General features: G+C 33.1%; 1 long non-coding RNA gene across 1 annotated transcript; it reads left to right on the plus strand.

Annotated features, from left to right (window-relative positions):
* Positions 1-1,411: 1,411 nt before the first annotated feature.
* LOC127699917 (uncharacterized) lies at positions 1,412-4,918 on the plus strand. The gene is made up of 2 exons (XR_007981293.1): positions 1,412-1,603; positions 4,601-4,918. It is a non-coding gene; the product is annotated as an uncharacterized LOC127699917 (long non-coding RNA).
* The last annotated feature ends 8,294 nt before the right edge of the window (positions 4,919-13,212 follow it).

Below are 13,212 nucleotides of genomic sequence, written 5' to 3' on the forward strand. Positions count from 1 at the left end.
GGGGGGGGGCTTTTCTTAGAAAAATTTGGTTGATATATAGAGAATCACTGAAGCATGAGCGGAGTGGGCCCCCTCTTATGTAGTCAGTGGGGCCCCACTTATGAAAATTTCTGGATCCGCCACTGAGTTCTTATTACTTCCAACTTCTCTCATAATCAATAGAGAAATATTTTACATGCATATCACTAAAATGTTCACTATACAGGTCCGTGAAGATACTATACTTTCAACAATATCATATCTACATAATGTATATATATAGATTCTACCACTGCATCGAGTGTGATACAATATTTATCCACTCGAGACAGTTAAATTTTCAAATTTAAAACGCGAGGCTTGCCGAGCGTTTTAAATATTTAAAATGTAACTGTCGAGAGTGGATAAATATCGTATTACACGAGATTTGGTGGTGGAATCTGTTTCTCTTATGATTTTCAAACAATACGCAGGCAAATTTATTCCTTCTTTTCGAATGATCTGCAAAAAGATGTGTTCTTTCTATGTGACGTCATCAGGCATGGTCGCCTTTTTTCATGCCGTCACAATAGGAAATTCAGAGGAAAGCAAGAAAATTCGACGTCATAATCGGATTTTAACCAATGAAGAACTGAGATCAAACGAACCACACGTTGATTAAATTTTTTTTATACAATGGGTACAGAAAGGGATAAATTGACGAAGAATTAGAGAAATTAAGTTACAAAAATATTTACTGAACCAAAATGAGTGAATTTATTCCTGCAAAAAAATACACTTTTAAAATTGACTTTAATTCCAGGATGACAATAATCAATTCTAATGTTTTTCTTTTTATCTTACAGATGGTGAAACAATAGATAACAGCACAGTGCTAAGATTGAATCAGAATGAATAAAACAAAAAGTTTTCATTAGGTATTGGTTTATTTTTATAAATTTTTTATTTGCATGGATTAATTACTTTGTCAAATTATAAAACAAAACTATTTAATTATCTCGTCTCGCTGTCACATGGTATAAAAATGATTACTTTCATTGTTCTTAAAAAAATGTTTGTAAATAAGGTGGCTTCTCATTTTGAATAGTTCCATATGTAATATTAATGCTTAATAATAATGTTCAAACTGTCAAAATGAAAACTGAGTTTGATGAGAAGCCTTATTTTTTAACCAAGCAATTAACAATGACTTTTTTTTTTATAGTTTCAAATGTATGTGACACTTAAACACTCAATACATTTCTTTAATTATGATCAATGATGATAGTAAGATATTACAGATCGATGCGTGTGAAAGAATTATAAAAAAGGTTGCATTCAGTTTTTCATTGTCAATTATACTCCCCCCCCCCCCTATTTTTCAAACTTTTTATATGTTAAATAATACAGGTCCTTGCATTTCAACACAAAGTTGACATTATTTTTAGTTATACTCATTTTATTATTTCATTATTACTTTCAGCTACATCAACCAGAAGAACTTTTCACATGATTATTGATTTAGTTTCCTTGGAGATGTTAACAGTAATTGTTAAAACTTGAAATCAGACAGAATGAAACTTTGAGAAAATTTACATATACAGTGTACATGTAGCTTCAATATGAATCAATTGATTGGTACACTGTTAGTATATTTTCTATGAACGTTATAAATTGGTTTGTTCACAAAATTAAGTTTTTACTAGGTATATTTGAGTAAATACAGGACCAAATTATATATTAAAACAAATACTCACAAACGTTTTTCTAAACACTACTTATAGTAACTATGGTGATATTAATTATATGACCAGATTGTGAGATACAACTACATGGTTTATGCTATAAACTGTGAATATAAAACAAGAATGTGATGTATGATTGCCAATTATATGAGACAACTCTTCCAACAAGAGACCAAATGACAGAAATTAACAACTATAGCCTACAGTAGGTCACCGTACGTCCTTAAACAATGAGCAAAGCCCATGCCACATAGAGAGCAATAAAAGACACAGAAATGACAAATGTAAAACAATTCAAACGAGAAAACTAACGGCCTAATTTATGTGTAAAATAATGAAAGAAAAACAAATACGTATCACACTAACCAACCACTGAATTACAGGCTTCTGACTTGGGACAGGCACGTACATACAGAATGTGGCGGGGTTAAACATATTTGCTGGTGCCCAACCCAACCCTAACCTGGGACAGTGGTGTAACAACAAACTATAAAAATCAGTCGAAAAAGTCTTAGCTCTTCAGATGGATACAATTAGAAATACATTTAACAAAAACACAGAGTGGACATGGCTGGGTACTTGTACATCCAAACAACTAAAAGACACTTCAGTACAGATCTGAGAGTATATACTCTAAGCAAACTCAAGCTTAATATGTGAGAAATTACCCTAAATCTGATAGGTCCCACAACTTTTGAACGACAGACTCCAAAAAACAAAATCAAAAGGGAACTAAATCCAAATGTAGTGTTAAAATTTCATGAGAAATTGTTCAAAGCAAGGAGAAGGGGCATTATTAAAGGCCTGTTTTTGATCAAAAAAAAAATTAAATTGGTGACAAGTATTCAAAAAAGGCACATGATGTTTGGAAATGCGTAGATATAAGAAATATGAATAATAAACATAAGATTTTTTTAATCTGATGACGTCACAATTACTTCATTGTATATAAAGTTGTCATGAAAACGAGGACAAATGTAGAATATATGCAGTTTTCCATTGTTATTTCCATTATTGAAACATCAAGCGCAGTCAATAAACAACAAAATAATTTAAGAAAACCTTTATTATAACTATTGACATACATGACATAATCTCACTAAATATAAAGTTGTTTCTTTGATGAGCACATACTTTGCCAATCTAAAATATACTAAAAAAAAAATTACCAAAAACAAGGAAAACAAGAAATTTTACAAAATATACAAATTTCGTCAAGTTTGTTGCTATGGTTACTCGTTAAATGTTTAAACTGGAGGCTCTCAAGAGCCTGTGTCGCTCACCTGTACATTGTATCTACTGTGGTTTTGGAAATCATGTAAAATAAGGTTTAAATCATAATAAATAGTATTAGATATCCTAATAATGATTGAGGCCAAGTTTGGTTTAATTTGGTCCAGTAATTAAATTAAAAGCAGGTCATCCCACTAGTAACTAGACTTACAATAGTAACTGAAGACCCCTTATTATTTAAATTAGTTTTCAATTGTGACCATTTGAAATTGTTTTTTTTACAATTTTCCCTTAGACTTGTATAGTACATCCCTATGTTCTATTTTAAGCCATGGCGGCCATGTTGGTTGGATGGCAGGGTCATCGGATATATTTTTCAATCAAGATACCCTATTGAAAATTGTGGCTAAGGTTAATTCTTTCTGGCTCAGTAGATTAAGTGTAGAAGATTTTTGTAAAAGATTGCAAAAATTTACGAAAAAAAATTGTTAAAAATTGACTATAAAGGGCATAAAGCCTTAAGGGGTCAATTGAAAATTTTGGTCATGTTGACTTATTTGTAGATCTTACTTTGCTGAACATAATTGCTGTTTACAGTCTTATATCTATCTATAATAATATTCAAGATAATAACCAAAAACTGCAAAATTTCCTTAAAATTACCAATTCAGGGGCAGCAAACAAACAACGGGTTGTCTGATTCAACCAAAAATTTCTGGGTAGATAGATCTTAACCTGATGAACATTTTTACTCTGTCAGATTTGCCCTAAATGCTTTAGTTTCAGAGATATAAGCCAAAACTGCATTTTACCCCTATGTTCTATTTTTAGTCATGTCAGCCATGTTGTTTGGCACGCAGCGTCATCAGACACATTTTATAAACTAGATCCCCTTATGATGATTGTGGCCAAGTTTGGTTAAATTAGGCCCAGTAGTTTTAGAGAAGAAGATTTTTGTAAAATATTACAAAAATTTACAAAAAATTGTTAAAAATTGACTATAAAGAGCAATAACTCCTTAAGGGGTCAATTGAAAATGTTGGTCATGTTGAATTATTTGTAAATCTTAGTTTGCTGAACATTATTGCTGTTTACAGTTTATATCTCTCTATATTAATATTCAGGATAAAAGCCAAAAACTGCAAAATTTCCTTAAAATTACCAATTCAGGGGCAGCAACCCAACAACCGGTTGTCTGATTCGACTAAATATTTTAGGGCAGATAGATCTTAACCTGATGAATATTTTACCCTTGTCAGATTTGCTCTAAATGCTTTAGTTTCAGAGATATAAGACAAAAACTGCATTTTACCCATATGTTCTATTTTTAGCCATGTCGGCCATGTTGTTTGGCAGGCGGGGTCATTGGACACATTTTTGTAAAAGTTGGGCCAGGTGAGCTAATAAAGTCAATATTATCTGAATACCTTGTACCTGAGTCTAGTTTGGACAAATTTTACAATATTTAGGGTAACTTTTTAATTTGAAGTAATATTTGGGCCAAATGATAACGTTTTATAACCACTTCTCCTTTGAGATATTGAACAAAATGTTGACATTTGAATGGATGGATGGGAAAACAATGGCATACCATATAATGTCCCTTACCTACATCAAAACCAGAAGTTACAAAGTAAAACAAAAATGTGTTATTATATTTTCAGATCACAATGATGTCAATCTGATCTTTGGAAGATTATCAAGTTACATGAGAAGCATTGAAAGCCTGTAGATTATATACACAAATGGAATAGACTCACACTTTCAAAAAACTTTCAGACAAGACAGTGACTAATGCAATCTCAAACAAGGATCATTCATGTTTCAATGAGTGAATTGGAGTGCATACCAGTTGCGCATGAAACTTTGTGTGCATTTTTTAATATTAATTTCCATTTTATTAATTGTTTTGAAAAAATTGTATGTCTTCATAATTTTATCATGAACATATTGTTGTTAATAATTAAAAAAGAAATAAAGAATATTTTTTTCTCAGTTTTTGCAAAGCAGTATGAAAATAAAACTCTAATTTAACTTTTTTCCAAAGATTTAAGCATATGAATACAAGGAGATGTTGGGTAAAGGTCCATTGGACAGCATTCCAACAACACAAAAAACAAGACTTAAGTTACATACAGTTTTCCAAAACAGACAAGTTTTAACTTTCAATTGTCCATTCTTCGAAAAGTGTGAATATATATAAAAATACAAAAAGAAAACAGTAATAAAAGTTATCTTGCAAATGAATTATTATTGTGCAAACAGGATTAACTGGATCTCAAAATCATGAAAATGGGTACATCATGTTCGCTTTTGATTAAATGGTAGATTTTATGCATAAGATTACCTTTATAACTACAATGACAATTATTTTATGTCCTTAATTTGATGTTTAAATAAATATGGCATATTTTACCAGATGTGAAATTCAGGCTCCATGTAGCTTCCAGTTTTTGTTTGCCTACTGAATAAAAATTATGAGATGATTTAGTTGCTAGTGAGACAATAATTTAGCAGTGACAAACAGGACATTGGACCACAGTCCTTTTCAACTTGAAATAGTAGCAATTGATTTACAGTACATATATTCATCACTGGTTTAATGCACACAACTACAATAACAATTATTGTTAATGCCAAGAGTATCAGGACATAATTTGGATGTAACAGCTACCAAGATATATGTTAGCTTAAAACCCAGTCCCCAATCGTGTATATTAAATAATTGATACTGGTTAATGTGCAGTAAAAGTAAAGAGTACATGTAAGAGAGAAGGGGTCAAGATAATTTTTTTGATGACCAGAAATAAAAATAGAATAATAAAAACTAATGCAGCAAGGTTCAGAACTTGAAAGAACTAGATATCGTTGAGATGGGAGCCAGCTCTGTGGGCCCCGCTGTAAATAACGTGTGGTAAAAAATTTGTATCTTTACTAAAGGACATAGAGTTTTCAACTGAAACCAAAGTTTTTGACCTTGACCTTTGACCTAGGAAGTTGTACATTCATTACGACACACTCTTTTGTGTTGGCTAATATACATGTCAAGTATAAACTTTGAAATCATAACGGTTCTCAAGATATAAAGTGGACACGATCTTTACCATAGGACATGGGGTTGTCATTTAAGACCAAAGTTTTTGACCTTGACCTTTGACCTAGGAAGTTATACAAACATTATGACACACCCTCTGGTGTTGGTTAATACACATGTCATGTATAAAGTATGAAATTATAAGGGTTCTCTAGATATAGAGCGACACAATTTGTTACAGACGGATGGACAGACTACTATATGGCGACCGCCATTCGGCAGGGCCCCATGTTATTTCATAGGTGTCTAGGTAAAATGCTTGAACGAGAATAGGTTTCATAATTATTGGGACTGTCACTTTTACACCTACCATTTATCGATTAAAGGGGGGGGGGGGGGGGGGGGAGGTTTGTTTTCCTTCTCAGAAGTAACATAAATTTAAACTGCATATATCATTTTTTTATACAACTACTAAAAAATTTTGTGGCTGTATAATGGTATGGTGATCATCGACAAATGTCATCATCAGAAAACATTTAGTTTCCAGACAATAACTAAAGTATAAGTGAAGGATCTGTATGAAATAATACCACAAGGTTCCATACCACAAAATGAAGGTTGAGATAGATTTTGGGGGTTATTGTCTTATCTACTAGTACATTTGTATTTAGGAATTAGGTGATGAAAACAAAATTAAACTTAGTTGGTTTTCATCAAAAATTAAATTCTTCTGGTTCTTTGATATGCTGAATCTCACCATGTATTAACATATTGAAGAGAAGGTTAACATTGCCATTTGGTAATTAGTCACAAATGTGTGAAGTTAAAAGACTGCATATTGGTCTCTAAGTGTATCACTATCATATGTTCATGATGCATACTAAGTTTATATATGTAAAATTGTAGGGTTGTAATCTAACTGACAACCTCTTAATTCATACTGAGATTTCATACTGAAATGTCTTATCATAGTGAAAGTACAAAAGAGTAAAAAGGGAACATATTTATATTATTTGCAAAAACTTTTCCCACAGAACCATACTTCTATCTGGTATTGTATTCATGGACATCATCAATTTACTTTATTTATTGAAAATAAGAGGACCGGTCCCTCTTTAAAAAGGTTATTTCAAATGTAAGGAATTCCCTAACCCCCTTTTAAGTTAAAACGCTAAGTTTTTTTTTCTTGTCTACCGTATGCACAGGAAAATAACCCATTTGTCTGAAAGACAATCCCTCAAGAGAAATATGATCCCTTGTTTTCTCATTTTGATCAAGGTAAACACAGGTCTGGGCTGCTTTTTTTGGAACATCAAAAAATTATATAGGGTCAATTTACTGGAGTAATGTAACAATGGCAGTGGCGGATCCAGAACTTTTTATAAAGGGGTGCACTGACTGACCGAAAAAAAAGGGTAGGGGCTGCTCCAGGCATGCTTCAGTGATTCCCTACATAAACCAAAATTTGCCCGGGGGCTGGATCCGCCTATGAATGGGTTAAAGATTTCCATTTATGTTCATAATGTTGTGTGAGAAAAGGAAAGGCTTGCAGAACTATATTGGTACTTCTACTTTGTAATGACCGCCTTCAACACGTTGAAGTTTATGTCACTCTAAGCTTTCTCCGTTGACAACCGCAAAATCAAATTTAAATCATTTGTTCCTGGTCAAGTAAATGTTGCAGCGTTTGGGCTTGTTTTTCCTTTGGACTTACGCCTAACATACATTAAATCTATATCTGATTCACAATCATTCACTTTTCCCTCCATATTTACTTTCGAAAGGGTTGGGGAGGATAACAATACATACATAAAAAAAAGTCCTGTCGTTGTGCGTAAATTTAATGCTCATTTTTTATATCTAGGAAAAGTTGTTTAAAATTTAGAAAGACATTATAAAATTGACGTTTTTCAAGCCGGTAACTAATGGTTCTGAGAAAATATATTTGCGTAAATATTCGTTCCAAATTTTGGAACGAATTTCGAAATCCGGTGGCAGTGATTGATGGAGTAAAGGAAAATAGTTCCGGAACGGAAACGATCACTGTACGGAGTTTGGGTAGAACCCTACAGGTAGTCAAATACAAGACGTTTTAATCCGGAGAGAGAGAAACTGGAAGGGGTCGAATTTGGCGCTCAATGTTGTGAGAGTTACATCATAGACGGTGTGACGTCAACGTGGGTCATTTGCATAACTAGGTCAGGAGTTCTATTTATGGACAATGTGGCAGCCAAGTGATGCATTCACTAAAATGAGTGCAAACGATCGACATCATAAGATAAATTCGTTAGTGGATTAAACATTTAAGCACAGACATCATGGATAATCTACAGAATTTTATATTTTACAAGGAACAACCATTGAACTAAGGAAAACGCACGTGGCGTCCCCCGGGGTAATGGATAGCAACGTCCGGGTATATGGGTTAGCAACACCCAGGGGCTATGGGTTTTGTAACGACGTGCGTTAATCAATCAAATTCCTAGAACTATACTAAGCCGGGGATAATAACAATATGTCACCCCAACTCCATTGAGGGTGCCATAAAAATAATAATAATAATAATAATAATAATAATAATAATAATAATAATAAGAAACGGGACAAAAACATAAAGTCTCCAAAACTCCGTTTTGGAAACTTAATTACATAACTAACAAATTATATCAGATTTAGCTTTCTCTTCAAGATGTAATATGAGGCAGGCGTTACCTGTGAAAGGGGACGAAGTCTGTATGAATTATTTTTTTTTAATTCAAACATATTTTTACTTCAAAATCTGTTCAAAAAAGAAACGGAAATACCCTTACGTTTCCAATTTCGGTTCTGTTGTTCGGAATTTTAGTTGTGACGTTATTTATGTTATGACGTCATATTCAATGTAAACAAAGAAACGCTATCAGGTAACGTTTTTTCATATCAAGCCATTCAAGGAATTATTAAAAATGGAATTGGTATTGCGTTCCTTCCTATATTTTACTAGACTGATAAATATATATTTTACTCAAAGACTCATGCAAACGAGACCGGAAAAAGGAAGTAGATTTCTGCGCAAATGCGGGAAAATAAAAAAGTCTGAAAATAAAAAAGTTAAAGATTTTGAGTTCATTAGTAGAATGAAAATTTCGGGAAATTTTCCCGATTTTTTTTTTTTTTTTTTTTTTTTTTATTGATTTTTCTTCCGTAATAGGGGACTTTGTCCCCTTAATATTTGAAAAAATTATTATGCAAAATCATGTTACCACCGATTAAATAATATTTTTGAAAGCTGCCACTATAAATAGACATTCGTTTGTTTTTTTAAATATGCCTTTGAGTTTTGTTCTTTCCTATTTTCTATTCTCCAAAAATAATTCGCCCCAAGGATGACTTGGAAATAGAAATATAGTCACTATTGATCTTCCTCCGACTGGCAGTAAAACCCTTGCCAATGTAAGGCGTCTGTTTAGCTGTTTGGGATGTACAAGTACGCAGCCACGTCCCGTCAGAATTGGAGATGTCTCGGGTACAGTGAGAGACACGCTCTTATGCAAGTTACGAACCCTTGTTTCAACATTAAGAGGTGTCCGTAGATGGCCTGTTGCAGGCAGAATTTCTGCTCCAATCCAATACAACCTCATTTTCAAGTGGCAGTCCAAATTTCCCCGACCTTCATCCCGGACGGCCTCTTGTACAGGACCTACCTATTGCATTTATTGTAAATTTGTTCACGTCCTGAACATGCATAAAATATTTTCCAACGGACATTAAGCAGTGATCAATCAATCAATCCATTCTCAATTTCTGGTGAGTAAATCACATTTGCTTAAGTTTTCTGTGTAATTTTTTTGACAAGCATGAATGTGCTATATTATTTTTAAGTCTGATCCGTTCTGTCGGTACCGGTCTTGTATAGCTTTTTCCATACACATTGTTTCCATTTCAAATTCTCATATGTTGTCATTGTTTGGAGAATGTACATTTACCGATGGTTTATAAATTTGTGGGTAATGTCTTAGTGTATGTCATGGTATTATAAATCCATTGCGTTATGCCCAGTACGTATCACTAGATAGGTCCCATCAATGGATTTGAACAGCAGGAACACAAAGGGTGTAATTAGTTAAGCCCGAACTGCTGACTGTTCCGGAGCATCTGACTTTGCACAAGTTTTTTTTATTGAGTTCGTGTTGCTCAGTCTTTAATTTGCGGTGTAGCGTTTTGCAGACTATTGCTTCCAGATTTAGAAAATGTAGAGAATTTTCCAGTACATCAAAAAATGAAAATTACAAAACGCCTCTTAAATATAAGAAGATATGGTTTGATTTAAAGATAACTATCCACTAACAACCACAGGACAAGGATGCATAACTCTTACATTCCGAGTCGATAATGTCTGCAATCATATCATAAACAAAAAATCTATTTCCTACCCTACAATCCGATCCTACAAAAACCAAAAACATACACACGCACACACAGAGAGAGAGGTTTCCTGGTTTACAGCTGTCTTGTACATTTTGATCCGATTATTGTCGACTTATATTTCTCTATATATAGTATCAGTCTGTACATCCATGCTTGGATATTGTGCGAATTCTGAGAGTTCAAGTTTGAATGATTCATGTTTAGTTAAAACTGTTTAAAGATAAAGCTTTAATTATTTGCGTCACTGATATTTTATACTGTTGTGTCGTCATGGAAAAATGTATATTTTGTTCTGCATCTCTACATAGGTTGGACATATCAAAGCGACGAAAACTGATATAAGAATTGCAGGATATTCGACAAAGTGACAAATACTTGTTCACAAAACATAGAAAACTACATATTGAGCAACACGAACTTCATAAATAAAACGTGGGAGATCACAGGTGCTACAGAAAGGTAAGCAGATTCTGCACTCAATCGGTACCTACTTGACCTTTGATCAGTGCAATTTCTAACACCATAACAACATACTTGCAAAAAGGAACGATAGTAATTTAGTGAGCTTTTCACATTTAGTATGAAAATCTTTAGTTTAATAATATATACAAAAGAAAACAGTAATGGCAAAAATAGTCCAAATACCAACAACCTACTCTAAAAAACTTACAAGACAACAAAGGCACAACTCATTGTCCACATAACCTGACGTGGTATGATTGTGTATCTGTATGTTAACAAACATTGTATGGAAAAAATTGCCAAAAAAGATACATAAGCAATGGTCATCAGACGTCATCTGTCTTTCATTAACTTTTTTCAAAATAATCCGACGAGTTCGCTCAACCGATTAGAAGCAGGCGTAACCACGAATATTATTGCAATGGCTATTTTCAAGTGTTGTGCAAACTTTCTTTCAATTAAGCAACATTGCTTCCTCTATTTAAAATTAAAAACAAAGACTCAGCAAAGAATACTATCAGTACTGTGTCTTACAGGCAGATGAACAAATGAATTGAAAATGCAACACTTATGATTTTTAACAAAACATAGTTCTAAAACGGCAAGATTATTAACTGAGAATGTTCATTAGACATGCATGCTAGAGTCAAATATCAAGTTAGTATTCTTTTCGGACGGTGATTGTTCCTTTGGCACCATTTTACCGGAGGGGGGATTATAGTTTTCCCCTCACCTTTGCAAGTATGTAATGCGGTTATGGTCTCCTTTCATGGCTCCTACGCTCCTGCATTTATATATACCACTCCACACCAAGAAAAAAAGCATACATACTTACAAACAAACAAAGCTAAACAAAGGATTATGTTTTGCCTCCTCCATCCCCAATTTTGAAAGTGGAAGGGCGGATTTCAATCAAATTTTTTAAAATATTTTTTTTGTCTCGTTTTAAATGTTTGTATGCACTTATTTTGAAAATCTTTTTGGTTTAATTTCATGCTCATTACAGTAATGTGATATTCGAGTAGACACAAGTATTAAATTTGATCACGTGACAATTTTTTTTTTTTTTCATTTTCCATCCCTATATCCAAATGGGTGGACGTTAATTGACGTTGAGACTGATTTTTAGCTATCACAATTCCACTTAAGCAAATTCCTTGAACATGAAGAGAAAAGAAAAAATCCTCCGGAGGCGGGCTTCAGATGGCCCCAAAACAAAAATGTGTACTAGTTTACTGAAAATGGACGTCACACTTAACTCCGAAACATGTAAATGAACTAAAATTAAAAACATAATGTAACTTACGTTAACTTGTTAATTTCACTTCTCAAATTACACATAAAATATATAAAATCAACGATGGAAAAACAGATTGATTAATTGATTGTTGTTTGGTTAACGTCCAGAGGTAAATATTTCATGCATGTTTAGGACGATGATGGAAAAAAAGAGGATGAAACAGGGAAGCGTTGTTTCATAGCCAATGTTGTTATTTTTATATTTGTATAAATACTATTTAAAATTACCTTGCATATTCTGTCAATGCATTATAAACTAAAATTGTATTTGGCAACAAAATTACAATTATGACCAAAGCACCTTCTTAGAAATTTATTACATTAGTACCTTCAGTTTTCTCCGATGAAAGGCTCGGTGCATAAGACACAGGAGAAACTGCAGGAACCGGATCTCCTGTTTATTAATAAGGTATATGTATGTATTAGATGTCAGTCTTGTATTATTTTTAATTTTAGTTTCTTGTGTACATTTTGGAGTTTAGTATGGCGTTCATTATCACTGAACTAGTATATATATTTGTTTAGGGGCCAGCTGAAGGACGCCTCCGGGTGCGGGAATTTCTCGCTGCATTGAAGACCTGTTGGTGACCTTCTGCTGTTGTCTGTTCTATGGTCGGGTTGTTGTCTCTTTGACACATTCCCCATTTCCATTCTCAATTTTATACATTAAAATGTCTGCTTAATCAAAATGGACGATTGTTACACGTTTTCTGTTACTGATTTCATGTATTTTGGTTCTTTTTCTTCGAAAAAAAAGTTATTGGACTATGCTAGAACTGACAGTTAAACATTACTATTTACAGAACACTTTTTAAGTAAAAACGTATTACTTTTCCGTTTTATTGAAATTAATTTTAGACCATACTATTTCTGACTAAAACAACTGATATAATCGTCATGTGAACAAACATACACAATGCAAACATCACATTTGTATAGCTAAACAAATTAATGTAGATAATTATATAACAATCGATACAGATGGAATTTTCATTTCCAGTATGCATCATGTTCACTTAGTACTTGTGGAATATTGAACCTTAAATACACAAAGACCTTCCGAATAGAGTTCAT

The sequence above is a fragment of the Mytilus californianus genome, unplaced genomic scaffold, assembly GCF_021869535.1.
Source record: "Mytilus californianus isolate M0D057914Y unplaced genomic scaffold, xbMytCali1.0.p SCAF_44, whole genome shotgun sequence".
NCBI classification, from domain to species: domain Eukaryota; kingdom Metazoa; phylum Mollusca; class Bivalvia; order Mytilida; family Mytilidae; genus Mytilus; species Mytilus californianus.